Source organism: Lygodium microphyllum, chromosome 7 (assembly GCF_053477565.2).
Source record: "Lygodium microphyllum isolate KBCC chromosome 7, Lygodium_microphyllum_v1.1.10, whole genome shotgun sequence".
Taxonomy (NCBI): Eukaryota; Viridiplantae; Streptophyta; class Polypodiopsida; order Schizaeales; family Lygodiaceae; genus Lygodium; species Lygodium microphyllum.
In genome coordinates, this window is record NC_141141.1 from 34,832,953 (window position 1) to 34,850,310 (window position 17,358).

Genomic DNA, 17,358 nt, shown 5'->3' on the forward strand with positions numbered 1-17,358 from the left:
CCAAAAGGGATTTAGGGTTTTATATATAAAGTTAAAAAGTGAATGAGAAGCTCATTCTTGTGTGTGGCCAAAAGTAGCTCTCTTCTTCTTCTTCTTCTTCTTCTTCTTCTTCTTATTCTTCTTGCTTGCTTGAGCTTGTGCTTGAGAGAAGGAGTGAGAGAGTGTGAGGGAGTGAGTGTGTCAGGGTGAGGGACCGTGGTGGAGAAGTTCTCCTTCTTCTCCTCTCTTCCTATCTTCTCTTCTCTTGCTTGTGGCAATGGAGCCTAGAGTGTGGAGCTTGAGGATGGAGCTTGCTTAAAGCTTGTACTTGGATCGTGGAGTTACCAAAGTGCTCGGAAGAGGAGGCAACTCGATCGGGCATGGAGGTAAGCTCACTACATTTCTAGAGATGGATAGGGCGTCAGCTATGTGAGAGGTAGCCATTAGTGCTAGGCTTGAAACACTTGAACAATAAGCGGTCCATGGGTCTTAGAAGTTGAGCTTAAGCTCTCGCCTCTACACCAGAGATTATGAATCCAAGAAACTTGAGACTTGTTGCACCCCACTTGCATTTCTTTAGTTGCAACTGCTTATTATACTTCTAAATTCTTGTCAATACCTTTGTTAAAACTATTTTATGTTCTTGCCCTGTTGTCATGTGTAGTAAGATGTCATCCAAGTATCCTATGACCAACTTTTGCTAAATGAGATCTCCAAAAATGAAGTTTGTTGTTCTCTGAAAAGTGTTGCCTAAGTCTGAAATGCAAAATGGCATGCGTTTGAACTAATAAAGAACATTTGGAGTGCTGAATGTTGTCTTATGAGCATCCTTGGGATCTAACAAAAGTTGCCAATAGCTTGAAGCAAGGTCTAAAGATGTGAAATAGTGTGATTTGCCAAGGTGGTCTAAAAGGTCGTCTAGCCTTATAATGGATACACATGATGATGTGTGATCTGATTTAGGGCTTGAAATCAATACAAAAATGATATGTATCGTTATCTTTCTTGACCAGATGAGGTTCTAATGCCTAATCGCTCCAGATTGTATTATGACACCTTGTTTCAGCATTGTGTTGAGACAGCTTGAGTGATGTTGTCATTTTCTTTTGGAGAGCACCTCCTAAAAGTCATATTGACGGGTGAAGCATCACCTGTGCAAATATAGTGAAAAATAGGGAGGTTAATGACTGAGGGAGTTGTGTCTTTCTAAAAAATAGAGGGGAATTGGTATAAAACTGAGTGAATTTCTTGAGTCCTAATGGATGTGTCTAAGATTGTTTGCTGAGTGTGAACAAATTCGGGACCATGAGTAGAATATATGAAGGGTGTTGGGAGAGTACTTGGAAAAGATAATGTGTGGTGTTCAAAATTCAGATGTGCACCTATCTTAACAAACTAGTCACATCCCAAGGTCAAAGTAAACAATTGCTAGGGTAAAACATAAATAGCATGATTGAAAATGAAAGAACCAATGGAAAGGTACATTGTGGGTTTGTATCTGAATGGCGTTTATTATTGTCTCCAAAAAAAACAGTGATGGGAGTTGCTGGGACTAGAGATAATCCTAGGGTATCTAACAAGGTATGAGAAATAGAATAGATGGTGCTACCAAAATCTAATAATACTTCATGAGATGTGTTCTTGAGGGAGACTAAAGTAGAACACACCATGCTATTGGAAGTAGCTGGCGGCTTGAACTTGCGGGTGAATCCCTTCCATAATCCACTTGCCTAATTTTTTTTCGAGAGAGTTGCTAATGTGGCTGTATCAGCTATCTTCACTTGTCCATTTTGTACTTGTCTAGTTGCTTGAAGCCTCCTACAATGTCGACAAACGTGACCATAATTGTCACAGTAGAAACATTTGGGGCGGTCATTAGCATCTCGTGTTGGAAGATTGTGCCAACTTGTATACTGGCTATTTTGGACATCAATATCCATTGGTGTGGGGGCATCTTCAAAGACTCTACCTTTGGGTTGAGGAACCGGTTGGTGGTGATGTTGTTGCCTCTCTGGTTGCATGCTGGCTTCAATCCATTGGGCTATCTAGATAGCCTCATGGAAGGAAGTTGGTCCTTAGACAACGAAGGTGGTGAGAAATGTCATGTTGGAGGTGAGGCCACAAGAAATACACTTTCATTTCTTCTAACATAAAAGAGTCAGCCCTCAAAAACAATTGATTAAGTTTTACTACAAATTGTGCCACAACTTTGTTTTTGTTGTTGACGTAGTGTCTTCATTTATTGTAGTGCAGTCTGAGTGAGATTTTGATGTGCACAACTTTAGACTAAAAGTTGCTTCAACATTATCCAACATGATCCAATTATCTTTGACCTGATCAAATTGTTGGATGAAGTAGGTGGTTGCCACGCCTTCTAGAAGTGTTTGAAGTTTGAGTGCTTTGTGCTCATCTAACCAATGATGATATCTAGCTACATTTTCAAAATGATCAAGCCATGCCAGGACATCTTCAAATGGGAGACCAGAGAAAGATTTTGGTCATACTTTAGCATCTATTTTGATGTTTAGAGAATTTTGGTATGCTAAGAACCCTAAAAGGGCTGATTTGTGTGATTGATCTGGAGAAGCATGTTTGAAACAACACTGAATAGTTGTTCTATGTGTGTGGGATTGTTGTCAGGAGCATTGGATGCATCTATGTATTGAGGGGAAGCTGGATTGTGTCGTGGTGACATTTCTCGACTCATGATGTTGTGAAAACTACCCAAGCAGAAGCTGAAGAGAGGTGCTACGACCTACTAGTAAGCATAGAGCAGACTACAAAGAGGATGGGTGAATTGAATTGTGTGATATATAGAAAATGTGTATTGGGGAGTGCTTGCCATCTCCACTCATTACACTTTATGCTTATGCTACATAGTAATTTGATGCTCGGTTGGTGCCTATACATACGAGAAAGTATGCCTATGGTTTGTCTATGGTTTTGAGCTTGGATTGAGCCACTGTTTGCTCAGTTTTGGACGTTTATTTGTTGCTAGAATATTTATGGCTGAAGCTCTTTTACTTATGTTTGGATATGCCTATTGCATTTGGGCTATGTCTTGGATGTATACATTGATGTAGTGACTCTCGGGGATCAACATAGAGCTTGGATTTGCTCTCGAATCATTGGTTGAGCTTGAGCTCACTTCGCATAGCATTTGGATCTTCATCTCTGTTATACTTATGGCATGTATTTTGCTTATGTCTGACTGGTCTTGACATGCTTGGCCTATACCACTAGTACATGCCCGTTACATCGTTTGGAGTTGGATGCTATTGAGCCTTGCTTTGGCTTGACATTTGATTGCCCGAAGCTTACTTTGGCTATTTCTTGACTTGCCAGAGTTACATTTTGGATGTACTTGATGTCTATGGATGTTATATATGGATGCTACATAGCCTATATGCTCATGAGGTCTTATTGATGCTTAATCTTGGATCTTCTGGCTCTGGTACTATCATATGCCCTTGTTGAGCTTCTTTGCTTGGTATTTATGGCTTTTGTGCGAGTGGGAGCGCCTTGATAAGCTTGACAGACATTGAGCATGCGATTTATGCTACTTGAGCATTCAGATACTTGAGACTGGGATCTTTACTTGGATGTTGCATGGTTGATATGCCGTGGTCCTCACAGATGTATTTGAGCTGATTTGGGCTTTGCACTCCCTGAGCATACACCTCTTTGTGCCAGGGCTTGCTAGTGTTGTGTACACTTTGCCCTATTACAGGCGATGTGCCGACTTACTAATGGATTCATTTGACATGCTTGGGTGTTTGCTCAATGTACATATGACTATCACATGCTGATTTATGCCTGCTTGATGATGGTTATGCTTTGATAGTCAATGGTTGACTTGGTGCATTCATTTTGCCTACAGTTTATGTTGAGATAGCAAGCTCAACACCTGCGGACATTGATGATGGATCGCCTGGCTAGAAGAGTCTACACATCTACACTTAGCACGTTGGTGGTCATTATGATACTCACATGGCCACTGACTTATCACTTATTATATTTAGCTTGTTACACCTACCTACAGCTAGCAAAGATATAGCACCAGTTGATTAGTGTAGTCTCTTATGCACTGTTTGACTTAGTAGGCCATTTTCCTTTATGTTGTATATTATCTATACTTGTGTATGTTGTATAGTGTGTGGAAGAAGAATAAGAAATCAGCAAGAAAATGTTTTGGCCTCCGTCTCTCTTCTTGTGTTCGTGAGTGAGCTTCCTCTTCTACATACAGTGTGTATTTGGCACAACAACTCAAGCAAGTCTCCCCAACAAGCGATTCTTGACAGTTTGCTCTCATTGTACATGGCTGTAATTTATTACAACAAGTAGTTATGCATGGACTGACATGGAATTTTCATGCTGAATCATTCTAATTTTATGTACTTTTAATAGTACTTGGTGGGCAACATCATTAGCTATCAGTTTGTGGTCATTTTGCCTTGGTTTTGGTGGTATTTTGGCTGTTTACAATAGAAAACGGCAAGCAGTTTTGAACTGTCTGCACCGTTTTGGACTACATTATGGGTTCTTCTTCCAATAACAATACTATCTTCAACATCATAAGCTTGATGGTATGAATTATGCATATTGGAAGAGCCAAGTTTGGTAGGTATTGGTGTAGAAATCATAGATAAACCCACTAAGGATGCATGGCAAGCAACATGAAACTATGACTGATGATGAATGGGATGAGCTTGATGAATGTGATGAGCCTGAAACTATGACTGATGACGAATGGAATAAGCTTGATGAGTTATGCAAGTCCACCCTCATCTTGTCTCTCACTGAACATGTGCATTACAATGTGGTTGAGGAAACATAGAGTGCTTAGCAACTTTGGGATAAAATTAAGAACATCTATGACAAGAAAAGACCAGTAAGTCAGATGTATTGACTAAAGTAGCTTATGGACGTGCGCATGAAGGAAAATATGACAATGTTTTCTCATTTGAGCCAGTTCCATGCTATTCTTAAGAACTTGACTTCGCAGGGCATTATCTTCATAATGAGGTTACTCCATTGTTTTTGCTTGGGACTTTGATTGAGTCATGGGATGTATTCCACATTGCCTTATGTGCTCCTGCTACTATTTTGAACTTTCTTGATGTAGAGAGTGCTCTTCTACAGGAAGAGATCAATCGTAAGAACTTGGATGCCTCTCATGTGTCGCATGCTTTGACTATTAGAGGCAAAGATGGTAATGGAAAGAATGATCATGGGAATGGCCGTGGCAAAGACTCACAGAAGTCTAGGTCTAAGTTGCATGGTAAGTCACATAGCAAGTCTCGTGGGAGAAATGCTAATGTGACATGTCATCATTGTGGCAAGAAGGGTCATGTACACCCACAATGTCATGAGTTGTGCAATGCTAGGCTTACCCCATTAAGCTTAAGTCAGATGTCTTGACTGTGTTTCAGAGATGGCTTGCATTGGTTGAGAACTAGACTGGGCATAGGTTGAAATGCCTTAGGACTGAAAATGGGGGAGAATATGCGTCATGTGCCTTTGAGCAGCTATGTGGTGAGAGGGGTATTAAGCGTCAGTTGACCGCTCCCTATACCCCACCCCGAAATGGTTTGGCTGAGTGGATAAATAGAACCATCCAGGAGCATGTACACAACATGCTTAGACATACATGCCTACCACAAATCTTTTGGGCTGAGGCAGTCAGCACAATTGTGCATGTCATCAATAGATCACCTTCCAGTGGTTTGGATTTCTAGGTGGCAGAGGAGGTATGGACTAGGAAACCTTCGTCTTATGTGCATCTACGTGTCTTTGGATGTGAGGCATTCTGCCATGTGCACAAGGACAACAAGCTGACTAAGTTGGATCCTAAGAGTGTCAAATGCATTTTCCTTGGCTATGGAGATGCAAGCGAGATGGGTTACCACCTCTGGGATCCACAGGCACGAAAAGTCATCCGCAGCCATGATGTAGTCTTCCACGAAGACAAGATGCATAGGCACCTTGAGAAGGTGGTAGAGATACACAAGGTTATATTCCAGGAGGAGCCATGTGCTCTTGCACAGCCAGTTGGACAGCCTGCAGTAGCAGTTGGTACACATGACTAGGGTGTCGGATAGGATGCTAGACATGCAGCAAAGCTCATAGTGAGACGATCTACTAGAGCTAGACATCCACCTAATCGATTTGAGCCCTCGATGCATTATGTCTTGGTTACAGATGTAGGAGAGCCTCTCCCCTATGATGAGGTTATGTGCAGGGGTGACAGTCACTCCTCGGAGAGGGCTATGCAATCTAAGATGGACTCCCTACATAAGAATATGACTTGGGATTTGGTTGCATTGCCAAACGGAAAGAAGGCTTTGCCATACAAATGGGTGTACAAGCTGAAAAGTATCCTTGGGCATGCCCAAGCTAGGTTATAAGGCAAGACTTGTTGCTAAGGGTTTTAAACAAGAGCATGGAGTTGACTTTGATGAAGTATTTTCTCATGTGGTTAAGATGACCACCCTACGCTTAGTTTTGGCCTTAGTCGTGCAGCTTGACTTGGGCATGTATCAGATAGATGTCAATACTGCATTCTTGCATGGGGATTTGCATGATGAGATTTACATGGAGCATCCCAAGGGCTTTGCAGAACCTGGCAGAGAGAGCATCTAGTGTGCAAGTTGAAGAAAATTCTTTATGGCTTGAAGTAGGCACCTGGGAGTGGTATCATAAGTTTGATGCCTTTATAGATTCGGGTCTTTACACGAAGACAACCCGTGATGGCTCATTGCTTATTTTGGTACTTTATATGGATGATATATTGATAGCAGGGAAAGATCATGTTAAGCTGGATGCTCTTAAATCTCAGCTGAAAAAGTGATTTGAGATGAAGGATTTGGGATAGGCCTCTCGCATTCTTGGTATGCGCATTAAGCGTGATAGGCATCAGGGACTACTATATCTCTCACAAAGGCTCTCACAAAGGGAGTACATTCATAAAGTCCTCGAGCATTTTCACATGTAGGATGTCAAGCCTATTGGCTATCCATTACCTTCTTATGTGAAGGTTTCACAGGCCGATTGTCTGCAGACAGATGAGCAGAGGGTTGAGATGGCCAAGATCCCTTATGCATCAGCCATGGGCTGTTTGATGTATGCCATGATAGCCACTCATCCAGATATTGCCTTTGCAGCTGGTGTTTGGCATGGTATATGGCTACACCTAGCAGCAAGAAACATTGGGATGTCGTGAAGGGTATCATGAGATACCTAAAGGGCACAACAAATATGTGTATTTGCTATGGTAGCCAGGATACAGGAGTTGTGGGGTACACAGACTCCGATTATGCATGACATGCAAATAGTAGGAAGTCCACCTTGGCTATGTATTCACCTATGCTGGAGGTGCTGTCTCTTGGATGTCCAGGGTTCAGAAGCGTACAGCTCTCTCTACCATTGAGGCTGAGTATGTTGCAGCCATTGAGGCTTGCAAGGAGGCCATATGATTGGGCCGTTTGGTTCATGACCTTGGGATTAATTCTATACCTACACTGCATTCGAGTTTTATGAGTGCTATTCAACTAGCCAAGAATCCGGTCTTCCATGAAAAGAAAAAACACATTGAGGTGAGGTATCACTTCATACATGGGGTCATGGAGTACAAGTCAGTTGACCTTGTCAAGATCTCCACTGACAAAAATTCTGCAAATCTGCTCAAGAAAAGCCTCACTATTGAGCACTTTGCCTTCCTCAGGAGATTGATGGGCACTGGATAAGATGACGTTTTTCCTCATCTTGTTGTACATGTGTACATTGTATTGTCTTTTCTTTTTCTTTTCACTCCTCATTGGGCCAGATTCGCCTTTAAGTGGGAGTTTGTTGGGGGTAAAGGTGCCTCTGCCTAGCCGCCTGTGTATTACTACACTGATAGTACCCGCCACTGCACACTGCAGGTGGCGGGCGCTCTTCCCGTCACTTTATTCTTTATTCTTTTAGTGACAGTTTGAATAAAGGAAGGCCCGGCCACACATTGTGACTATTGGAGTTCCCATTTGGTCTCTCTCTCTCTCTCTCTCTCTCTCTCTTGCTCTTGCTCTCCCGCCATAGCTCTTCCAAGCAAGCTTCGATCCTTCTCACCTTTCAAATATGGGTTCCAAAGACAACCTAGTGCCCAAGGACAACCTACATTGCCCAAAAAGAAATGTACTAATGTATCATTCATCTACAATGTCTAAATCACATAAAATGATAGACAAACAATATCAGAGCTCCTAATGTCCTTGTTAGACTACGATTAATGCTTATAGACAGGAGATGATGGTACTAGACACGCATGCCTACTAATACCCCTCTCAGATCTTGCATGCAATGGAAGGCCAAAGAAGATGCAGATTTGAGTGTGGCAAGAAGAGTACCAATGTTGATGAAGAATGCTAGCCAACAAGCAGGACCCCCTCTCCAAATGAAATCCTGATCAAAGGGAAGGCCAATATAGGTCAAAAGAAATAGTGAGGCCTCAAATAGATTCACTCTTGAAAACTACAATCAAGGGTGATTCATGCCTTTGATCCAACTATGAGACAATAATGAGGAGCTATCAAAGGTGCCATAACCTACAAAGGAACAATAAGGAATAAGGGCCAAGCAATAGGGATGCTAGCTCAATCACAAAGAAAAAAAGGATACAACATGAAAGAAAGACCGGTAGTAGATTGTAATCCTTAAAGAAGCTCCTCAAGTTCTTGGAGATCCCCCTCTGAAACACAAAGGGAGAGGAAATCAACAATTGCAACACTAATATCACCCCCTCTAAAAGAAATGGGAAATATAAAGAAACCACCAAAGGAGATTGTGGTGGATGAGATAGAACTTGTGGGATGGGTGGTACACATCTAGGAGCAAGTGCATCAATGGAAAACTACTTCAAAGGGCACTTCACAATGGAAGGGGGATGGAGCATGGATAGCCCCTTCTCTTGCCAACCTGTCACTAAAGTGGCTTGATATAAGAATCCTAAACAAAGACAATCTACTTGGTAAAGACAACCCAAGTACTAAGTCTAATAAGACCATGAATTGAGAGGACTGGGAAGCCCAAGTCTAGAAGATGTACGACTTCCTAAACAAAGCTAAATGGATGGTCACACAGGAGAGGAAAAGTGCCAATATCACTAGTAGACACCAAATAAATTTCAAGTAACAATGGCTATACCCTTTTATGGATGAAGATCCAATAGCAAATCTCAAGGATTCATATGAGTCGATGCAGTACTGTCAATGAGCCAAGGCCATTTAGAAGAGAAATAGTTGAAGAAGAGTCCTTCACTTGATGAATGTGAAGAAATACTGACTTGGTAGTAATAGCTAGTGTCAAAGTAGAGCTAAACAGAGGCTCCAAGTTCCACCCTTTGATCTTGAACAAAGGTGAGGATATCTTTGTTGAGATGCCAAGCTTAACATGTGCAGACATTGATGATGGACCGCTTGGTTAGATGGGTCCATATATCTATACTTTATATGTTGGTGGTCATTATGATCCTCACATGGCCACTAGCTTATCACTTACTATATTTGGTTAATTACACCTACCTACATCTAGCATAGTTATAGGGCTAGTTTATTAGTGTAGTCAGTCATGCACTATTTGACTTAGTAGGCCCCTTTCCTTTATGTTGTATCTTATCTATACTTTGTGTAGATTGCATTGTGAGAGGAATAAAGAATAAAAATTAGCAAGAAAATGTTTTGGCCTCCATCTCTCTTCTTGTGTTCCTGAGCAAGCTTCCTCTTGTGTGTATTATGTGTGTTTAGTACAATAGCTCAAGCAAGTCCCCCCATCATGCAATTCATGATAACTTCTTCCAACACTTCTCCTCAAGGTGCAAAGTCTTCACATAGTGAGGACACTTGGAATATCATTTGCGCTTTCCCTTCAGAATTTGTATCCAGGGTTGAAAGATGACTCTAACTACTTTTTCTTCTTCTTCTTCTTCTTCTTCTTCTTCTTGGCTTATCTTGTGCATGTAGGTGATGCCACAAAAGCACAATTGTGTGCATTACCTCTGCCAAATCTATCTCCCTATGATAATGCATATAGATGATGCCAAAATCTATGTTAGAGCTTGAAATATGACTCTGGCTTCTTCTTCTTCCCTTTCTTATGCTTGCCTTATCTTATGCATGTAGATTATGCCAAAAAAACACAATTGTGTTGCATTATCTCAACTAGAATTTATCTCCCTACTGATGCACATCTCACTCAAGCACCAATGGGACTAGCTCCTTCCAAGTGATAGTGTCCCATGTAAGAGAGGTGAGAAAACTACTGTACAACACATCATATGTGTGTGATGGAGTATGTGAGAAAAGTGTCATAGCTAGGTCATCCAAAGGAATATCCTTCCTGAGGGATATAAGCTCATCTCGAATCTCCCCCATCTATTTCATGCGATCTCTTATTGTAGGGGAATTTGTGAGATAGAGAGCTATCATAGCTTCAACTTGAGCATTAGGTGATGCCCACATTTCTAAATTTGGTAAAGAGAGTCAGTAATGGCTTCCAAACCTCTACAGAGATGGTCTAGATGTGTTTTATATGCACAAAGATAGAATTTGCACAGCACAAACAAAGAATAGAGCAAGCTTTGGCATTCAACTAATCCCAAAAAGCTATTGTGTTTGATGTTGCTCTAATAAGAGGATCTACAATAGGTCAAGGTATGGGGATTCTGATAAAATCCCAAAGATTGTAAGTGTTGAGAATGCACTTGACTTTGCATGACCATAGAAGATAGTTCATCCCATCGAGCTTCTTGAATATAGGGTAGGATAGGTATGTAAACAAGGGGTTGCCAAACCTACCAATCCAAGGGATTGGTAGACTTAGAAGAATGTGAAGGGAGATAATGATAGGATGGTGTGTGGTCTTCTTTGTCTCAATCCACACGATCCTCCAATCATATGCATTGGCCATAGATGTCCTTCAAGTATGCCTATGAGAAACCCCAATGAGAAGAGGTGTTGTGCTAGGTGTTCTCCACTTATTCAAGGTCCATCGATCTATTATACAATAGAAAAGATGATGTTGAAGGGTAGATGAGGGGAATCCAAAGCAAAAGAGGACTTAATATTGAGTAGGAGGGGTAGATCTTCAAAACAATAGCAAGAATGGATGTTTATCCACTTGTATGTCATGTTGTCTAGCCTATATGAAGCCACCTATGTTAGAAGACCTATTACTTGGTAAAGATGAGAGAATGCCCACCCAAAATGTAGATCAAAGAGGGTTGCTTGCTATGTTGACTATGCTACCCAACCTAGGGAGAAGAGCATGTTTGCAAAATGTAAGCAAAGATTGACCTGAACTTTTGTATCTTTCACAAAACACAAGTTTGTTATAGAGAAAATAACCCCTAGGTAAAATATTCATTGGAAGGTTGGCTAGAAAAATGGAAAATTTGCTTGTCTTTGAGAAACTCTGACTCCCATGTGTGGCTCTAACACCATGCAAGAGTGCACAATAGAAAGGAACGCAAACATGGAGAGGAAAAGATTTAAAGAACACATGTGAGAAGGAATAAATTAGCTACAATGGCTAAAAGATACAAGGCTGCAAATGGTCAGACCACCCCAATGTGCAATAGTGAGCATTAGTGCAGGTACTAGATGATAGTAGGGGGATTAGAGAGAGTGAGGAGGGTCGGTTGAATAATCATAATGAAAATGATGAATGAATGAGAGAGTAGACCACCTATAAATAGGCAAGTTGGGGCCATAATTGGTAATCGAGTGGCCATGCCCATAATGTGGATACCCTGGATAGACTAAAATGCCCAAAAAGAAATGCATTAATGCACCCTCCATCTAAAGTTCCTAAAGCACATAAAATGATAGACAAAGATAATGTCACAGCTTCTTAATGCCCTCATCTGACTCAAATTGAGACTCACGGGCAAGAGATGGTGATACAAGATACACATGTCTATTAATGAAAGTCTACAAACCTCTTCTTGATTCTTTGCAAGGAAAAGGACACTAACATTCTGAGTACTCTAGATGTACTTTCTACAACAACTGTTTTTTCTCTTCTCTTTAATGTCTTCATACAAGGACACCTCAACTTGCCTCATACCAAGATTGCAATGTTTTGCAATGAATAGGAAATCTATATTAGTAGACTTCGCATTTTTGGCACTCTTCTTGCTTGACTACCCATCATTCTCCTTCCCGATCTCACATAAGCTTTTTTTTTCCCATTCCCATAGATTGCATTGAAGGAAATCAAGTGTCATAGCCCCTAGTAGATGTGGCCACGTTCCAATTAAGGGTAGTAAATGCCTTTAATGGCAATAAATGTCTCTATATTGCTACTTCTCCCACTCTCCCACAATGTTCCTTTGCACTCTAGAGATAACTAAGAGCATGAATGCCTTCCTAACTAGGTTGTGAACTTGTGACAAAAGGGATTTTCAAGTTTTGCTATTGTAAACTTGTGTTCTAGAGCTGTAGGTATTGCAACATTTTGCCCTGTCCCTAAAATGTACTCTTAAAAATGCAACTTAACTCTAGAAGCATTCCTAAAAAGAAACACAATACAATGTATAATTTTGTTACTTCAAACTTGTACCATAAACTTGTAAGTATTCCTTATCTAGCATCCATGTACCCTTTAATTGAATCTTGAGACCTTCAACTTTATATCTTTCCTCAACTACAATGAAATCTTCAATACCTTACAATACCCAAATGAGTACATGATCATTAGAATAAATAGGAAGAGAAGCCATAATACTTATTTGACATTTGTTAGCACTAGCTAGGATTCTCCTTCAACTAGCACTTTAACTTTGCCATATTGCTTTGCTACTAGTTTTATTGCTTTGATGCTCTCCTTAAATTTTTGTATAATGTCAAAATCTTATTGCCAAAATCCTTCCACCTACTCTTCGATAATGTGCCCAAGCCCATGTGTGACTTAGGGATTGGAGGGGTGATATTTAAAACTTTATCCTTTGTAATTATTGGTCATAAGAGAAATAGACGTGATGAACTAGTCATTGAACTATGCTGCCATCGACTTCACCATCCCCAACTCCTCGATCTCATCACAATTCATGCCATTGATTGTGTGATGGCTATCAAACCTCAAAATTCACTACCATCATCTCCGTCCACTCCTTGATGGAATTGAAGGCACCATGACCATCCATCCAACATAAATTTCATCGACACTAAGTGCAAAAAAGAAAAGATAACCATACAATCAATAGCCTTAGCTTAGGTTGTAAAAGCCTTGACTAAAGGCTTAAGAAAATTATATGATTTTATCAAGGATGCTAGTTTCTGTCAACACGCACACAGATTGAGAGAGAGAGAGAGAGAGAGAGAGAGAGAGAGAGAGAGAGAGAGAGAGAGAGAGAGAGAGAGAGAGAGAGAGAGAGAGAGAGAGAGAGAGAGAGAGAGAGAGAGGGGAGTTGGGAGGGAAGTAGAAAGAGGAGAAGAAAAAGAGAAGAGGAGAAGAAGAGAGAGAGAGAGAGGGAAGGAAAATAAGAATAGGGAGAAGAAGAAGAAGAGATAGAGGGAAGAAGAATAGAAGGAAGCAAAGAATGAGAGATTTTTTTTAAAGGGCTTGATAGCAAGTTCCATTGCATTGCGGGTTCTTCCATCGATCCTTGTGTGATAGTTGATCCAACTATAGAATCTTAGTAAGTGGCAACACCACTAAATTGAGCAGTACCAAGCTGGAGGGAGGTCCCTCGACCCCACTTTAATCATGCTATTCATGCAACATGGGAGCACATCAAGTTGTCAGCTTGCAAAGGACTCCAGGTGCTCCCCTATATTTGCTTGCTTTTGGTTATAAATTGAGTTGGGATTATGATGGTCATACGATTCCAGTCTAAATCATAGCTTTAATATCTGGACCACTTTGCTATTGCACGAAAATACAGGTTGTTCATGGGGGTGAAGCACAAAGAGTTGTGCATGGATTTTCCTTAGGAAGTAGCAACTTATATTGCTAGGTAATGCTTAGATTCTTCGTGTTGTAGAGAATCTTAGTGACCTACATGGAAGATAAGAACAAAGATAGATGCCTTTTGATACAATGGTGAAAGGGATTGTGCATAAATAAGTATCAACTCATTTGGAAAGAAGTTTGTAATGTAAAGAAAAGCTAGAAATGTGTATTTTAACATGGAATCTAAGTCTTAGGAGTATAGTATGTGCAATTTTGTAATTTCACTCTAGGAAAGAATAAGTTTTCATAGATTACATCATCCTTTGCAAAGTATCCAAAGGTTATTGTTTATCTATTGACTTATTTTTTCGAGTAAAGGCTTGTTATTTTGGGAAAAAGGGATTTCCTTCCTAACCAAAATAGGTTGGTTGATTCGTATGGAACATTCAAAATAGTTATTTGGATTGATGCCATGAAAAATGATTGTTTTTACTAGTTGTTATTGATAAGATAATTACTTGATTGTGTTTGCACAAAAGTTATTGTGCCCTCATAGGTGGAAATTTTGTTATGCACTAAACCTCCCCCAAGGTTAGTGGTGGGAGCCCTTCATCAAGGGGTTGTTTGACCACGCTAGAGGGTGCCCAGGGGGCTCTAGCTAGTAAACCCCTTATATTCCTGGGAATTTTCCAACTTGACCCAAGATGGCCTTCTTGGAAGGCCTTGATGCTAGATAAGGACAGATTGGTGGATCATGTGCATGAGATTGGACATGAGTTCTAGATTCAGGGATGGAGTGCCGAGTTAGCATTGTACCTTGGAGAAGGTGCAAGATGAATACATTGTTTTGCAACTACTTTCAAAGGATTGTTCAACATTGTCTTTGTGTTAGTGACCATAATTTATGTAAAGGAACTAGTGTTTAATGGATAACTAAGGAAGTTGTATTTGTATGGCAAACATAAATGTGTTAGGATAATTAAAGTACGAGAGCGAAATCCTCGATGGATCCGTCATATGGATGGGTGGTCTCGGTAAGCTAAGAGTTTCCTTCAAGATACTAGATTTAGGTAGTGGTGATTGAATGCGTAACTGCCTAGGATAGATCCCAATCAATGCCATTTTAGGAGAACAGTGTCGAGACTATACTCTATGGTGTTGATGAGGAATAGCATGTTTAGCCATGACCCATTGGGGATCAACTTCAACGAGACAGGTAGGATATAAGGCGAGAAGCAAAAAGAATGATCCTTAGAAACTCTTTGTATTATGAAGACACAATATACAATGAAGGAATTCAAGATACCTTGCAATCCGTCTTTCAATGAGTCGCCTCTCTAGGCAAGAGCCAACTCGGTCCTGGTTAAGACCCTTCACATGATTAGTTTCTCAAACTCAAGCTCTGATTTGATTGTCCAACCTTCTCATTCATCCATACTTCTATTTATACAATTCTATCCCTTGTTTGCAAACTCAAACTCTTGCTTTTCAAACACAAAATCTTGCTTTTGCCTTCCTTGCCTTTGCTTTTTGCTTTTTCTATTTTTGTTTTTGTGCAAGCCTCAAGTCTGATTACAAAATGTTTTGGCCATTTCTTTGTCATACGAACTCCGAATATGGTCATCTAGGTACTTAAAATAATCAAAAAAACCTTGGTCTATTGGATAATGTAGGTAGAATTATGAAAATCTTCTCAAAATATTTGAAAATAGTGCTTCTTGTAAAACACGTCGCTTTTTTATAGTTTTTGTCTTGGATGACTTGTACTATTCAAATAAATCCTTGTATGTATTTGGATCCATCCAAAGTTTAATAAGTCATTAGAACTTAATATTGGAAATTTAGACTATTTTGGTGGTCCAGTTCTACTACCTGAAAATCCTGTAAAGATCTTGTTCAAGTGCACCATAAGAACATAAACACCATATCAGAGAATTTGGGAATCTCCCAAGTCCCACTTTCAAATAAGGGGTAAAGACTTGGCCATGTAGCTAAACCTTAACACATGCTTCAAAGTGGGACTTGAAAAGATAACCTACATAGTAATTAGGTTCGACTCCACTTTCAAGTAAGGGGACAAGATTTGATCATGTGGCCAAATATTAACTATACTAGGAATTGCCAAACTATATGAGAATTTCCAAATTTCCTAAAATAGTGTTTGTATCCAAAATACTTGAATGGATGCCTTTTCCTTGCTCTTCCTTCACTGAACCTATAGTCTTGTGACAACGGGTAGAGGGGTCGATGTGTATCACTCCCCCTCGTTTCTCACTCACTATAAACCAAGTGCAGCATTGACCTACTTTAATTAGAGTTGACTTGCAAATGTAGTGCCTCAAGGACCAATGCTAGTTAAGCTTATAGGTGACCTTAGTGTCAAATTAGGAACATGAATTCAGGTTGATCCTTATGGGTTGTGGCTGAGAAAGCCTAGGTAACAAACCTTGTGTTATTCTAAGGAACACTAAGTGGTGTCGCATAGGAAAAGTCTCTCGATGGACCACTAAATTGTGCCATGGAGGGCCCCTCAATCAAACATGTTACACCTTCACTTGAGAGACAATCATTTATCTTGTACAAAGGAATTGTTGAATGTAAAAGGGAGAGGGCCATGATTAGTTTGTTGTAGGGTGATCATTTTTAGGGCACATATTTCAATCGCCCTCTAAGATAGCACCTTCTTGGGATATTCGACCCTTCCATGCCTTCCAAAGTCTCCATCTATTCATGGGTGCATTGGGCCTATAAATTGACCACACAACAACTATCACCTCATTGACACTATGATAGCAACACACCCTTCCTCTTTCCACTTCAAAGTTGGTATGAACTCTTATTTAACCAATAGGGTCACACTGCCTTTCCCTTGCATGCTAATGAATAAAAGCATACATAGTTAGGGTCACATTGCCATTCCCCTTGCCTGCTTTACCTCTTGCATGGCTATTTCGTTTAGCTTCTTGGTCCTCAACATGCTTTTGTAAGTCCCCCTTTTGACCATTAGAGCACAGTTCCCTCACATTTTAGGAGATGAGATTCAATTAAGTAGTCATGCTATCCATAAATTGTACTAGTGCATACCAAGTAGAGGAGGGAGTCAATCCCAACTATCCTTCATATAGAACGCAAGACCCACACTAATGACATCTCAATTGCTAAATTTTTGGCAGATCACCTTGCACAGGTATTATTGGTCACCCCTCGAAAATGATCCTTGATTATAGTAATAGTGCACCCATTCATAGAGCCAATTGAAAAGGTCATTCTAGTTAAGGTGGTTGTCTTGTTAGCTAGGCCTTTCATTGAGGAGAAGTTGTGATATGTAGTTTGGAAAATGGAAAACAGCAAATCACTTGGCTTAGATGGTTTCTTGATGGAGGTCTATGAAGCCTTGTTGGACATGTTTGGTAATGACATAAGTGCCTTTTGCCAATGCCTATGTTATCAAAA

The 17,358-nt window shown here is 40.3% G+C and overlaps 1 pseudogene; it reads right to left on the reverse strand.

Moving 5' to 3' along the window:
• Window positions 1-1,709: 1,709 nt before the first annotated feature.
• On the reverse strand, window positions 1,710-2,686 carry LOC148033333 (uncharacterized; annotated as a pseudogene).
• Window positions 2,687-17,358: the final 14,672 nt, after the last annotated feature.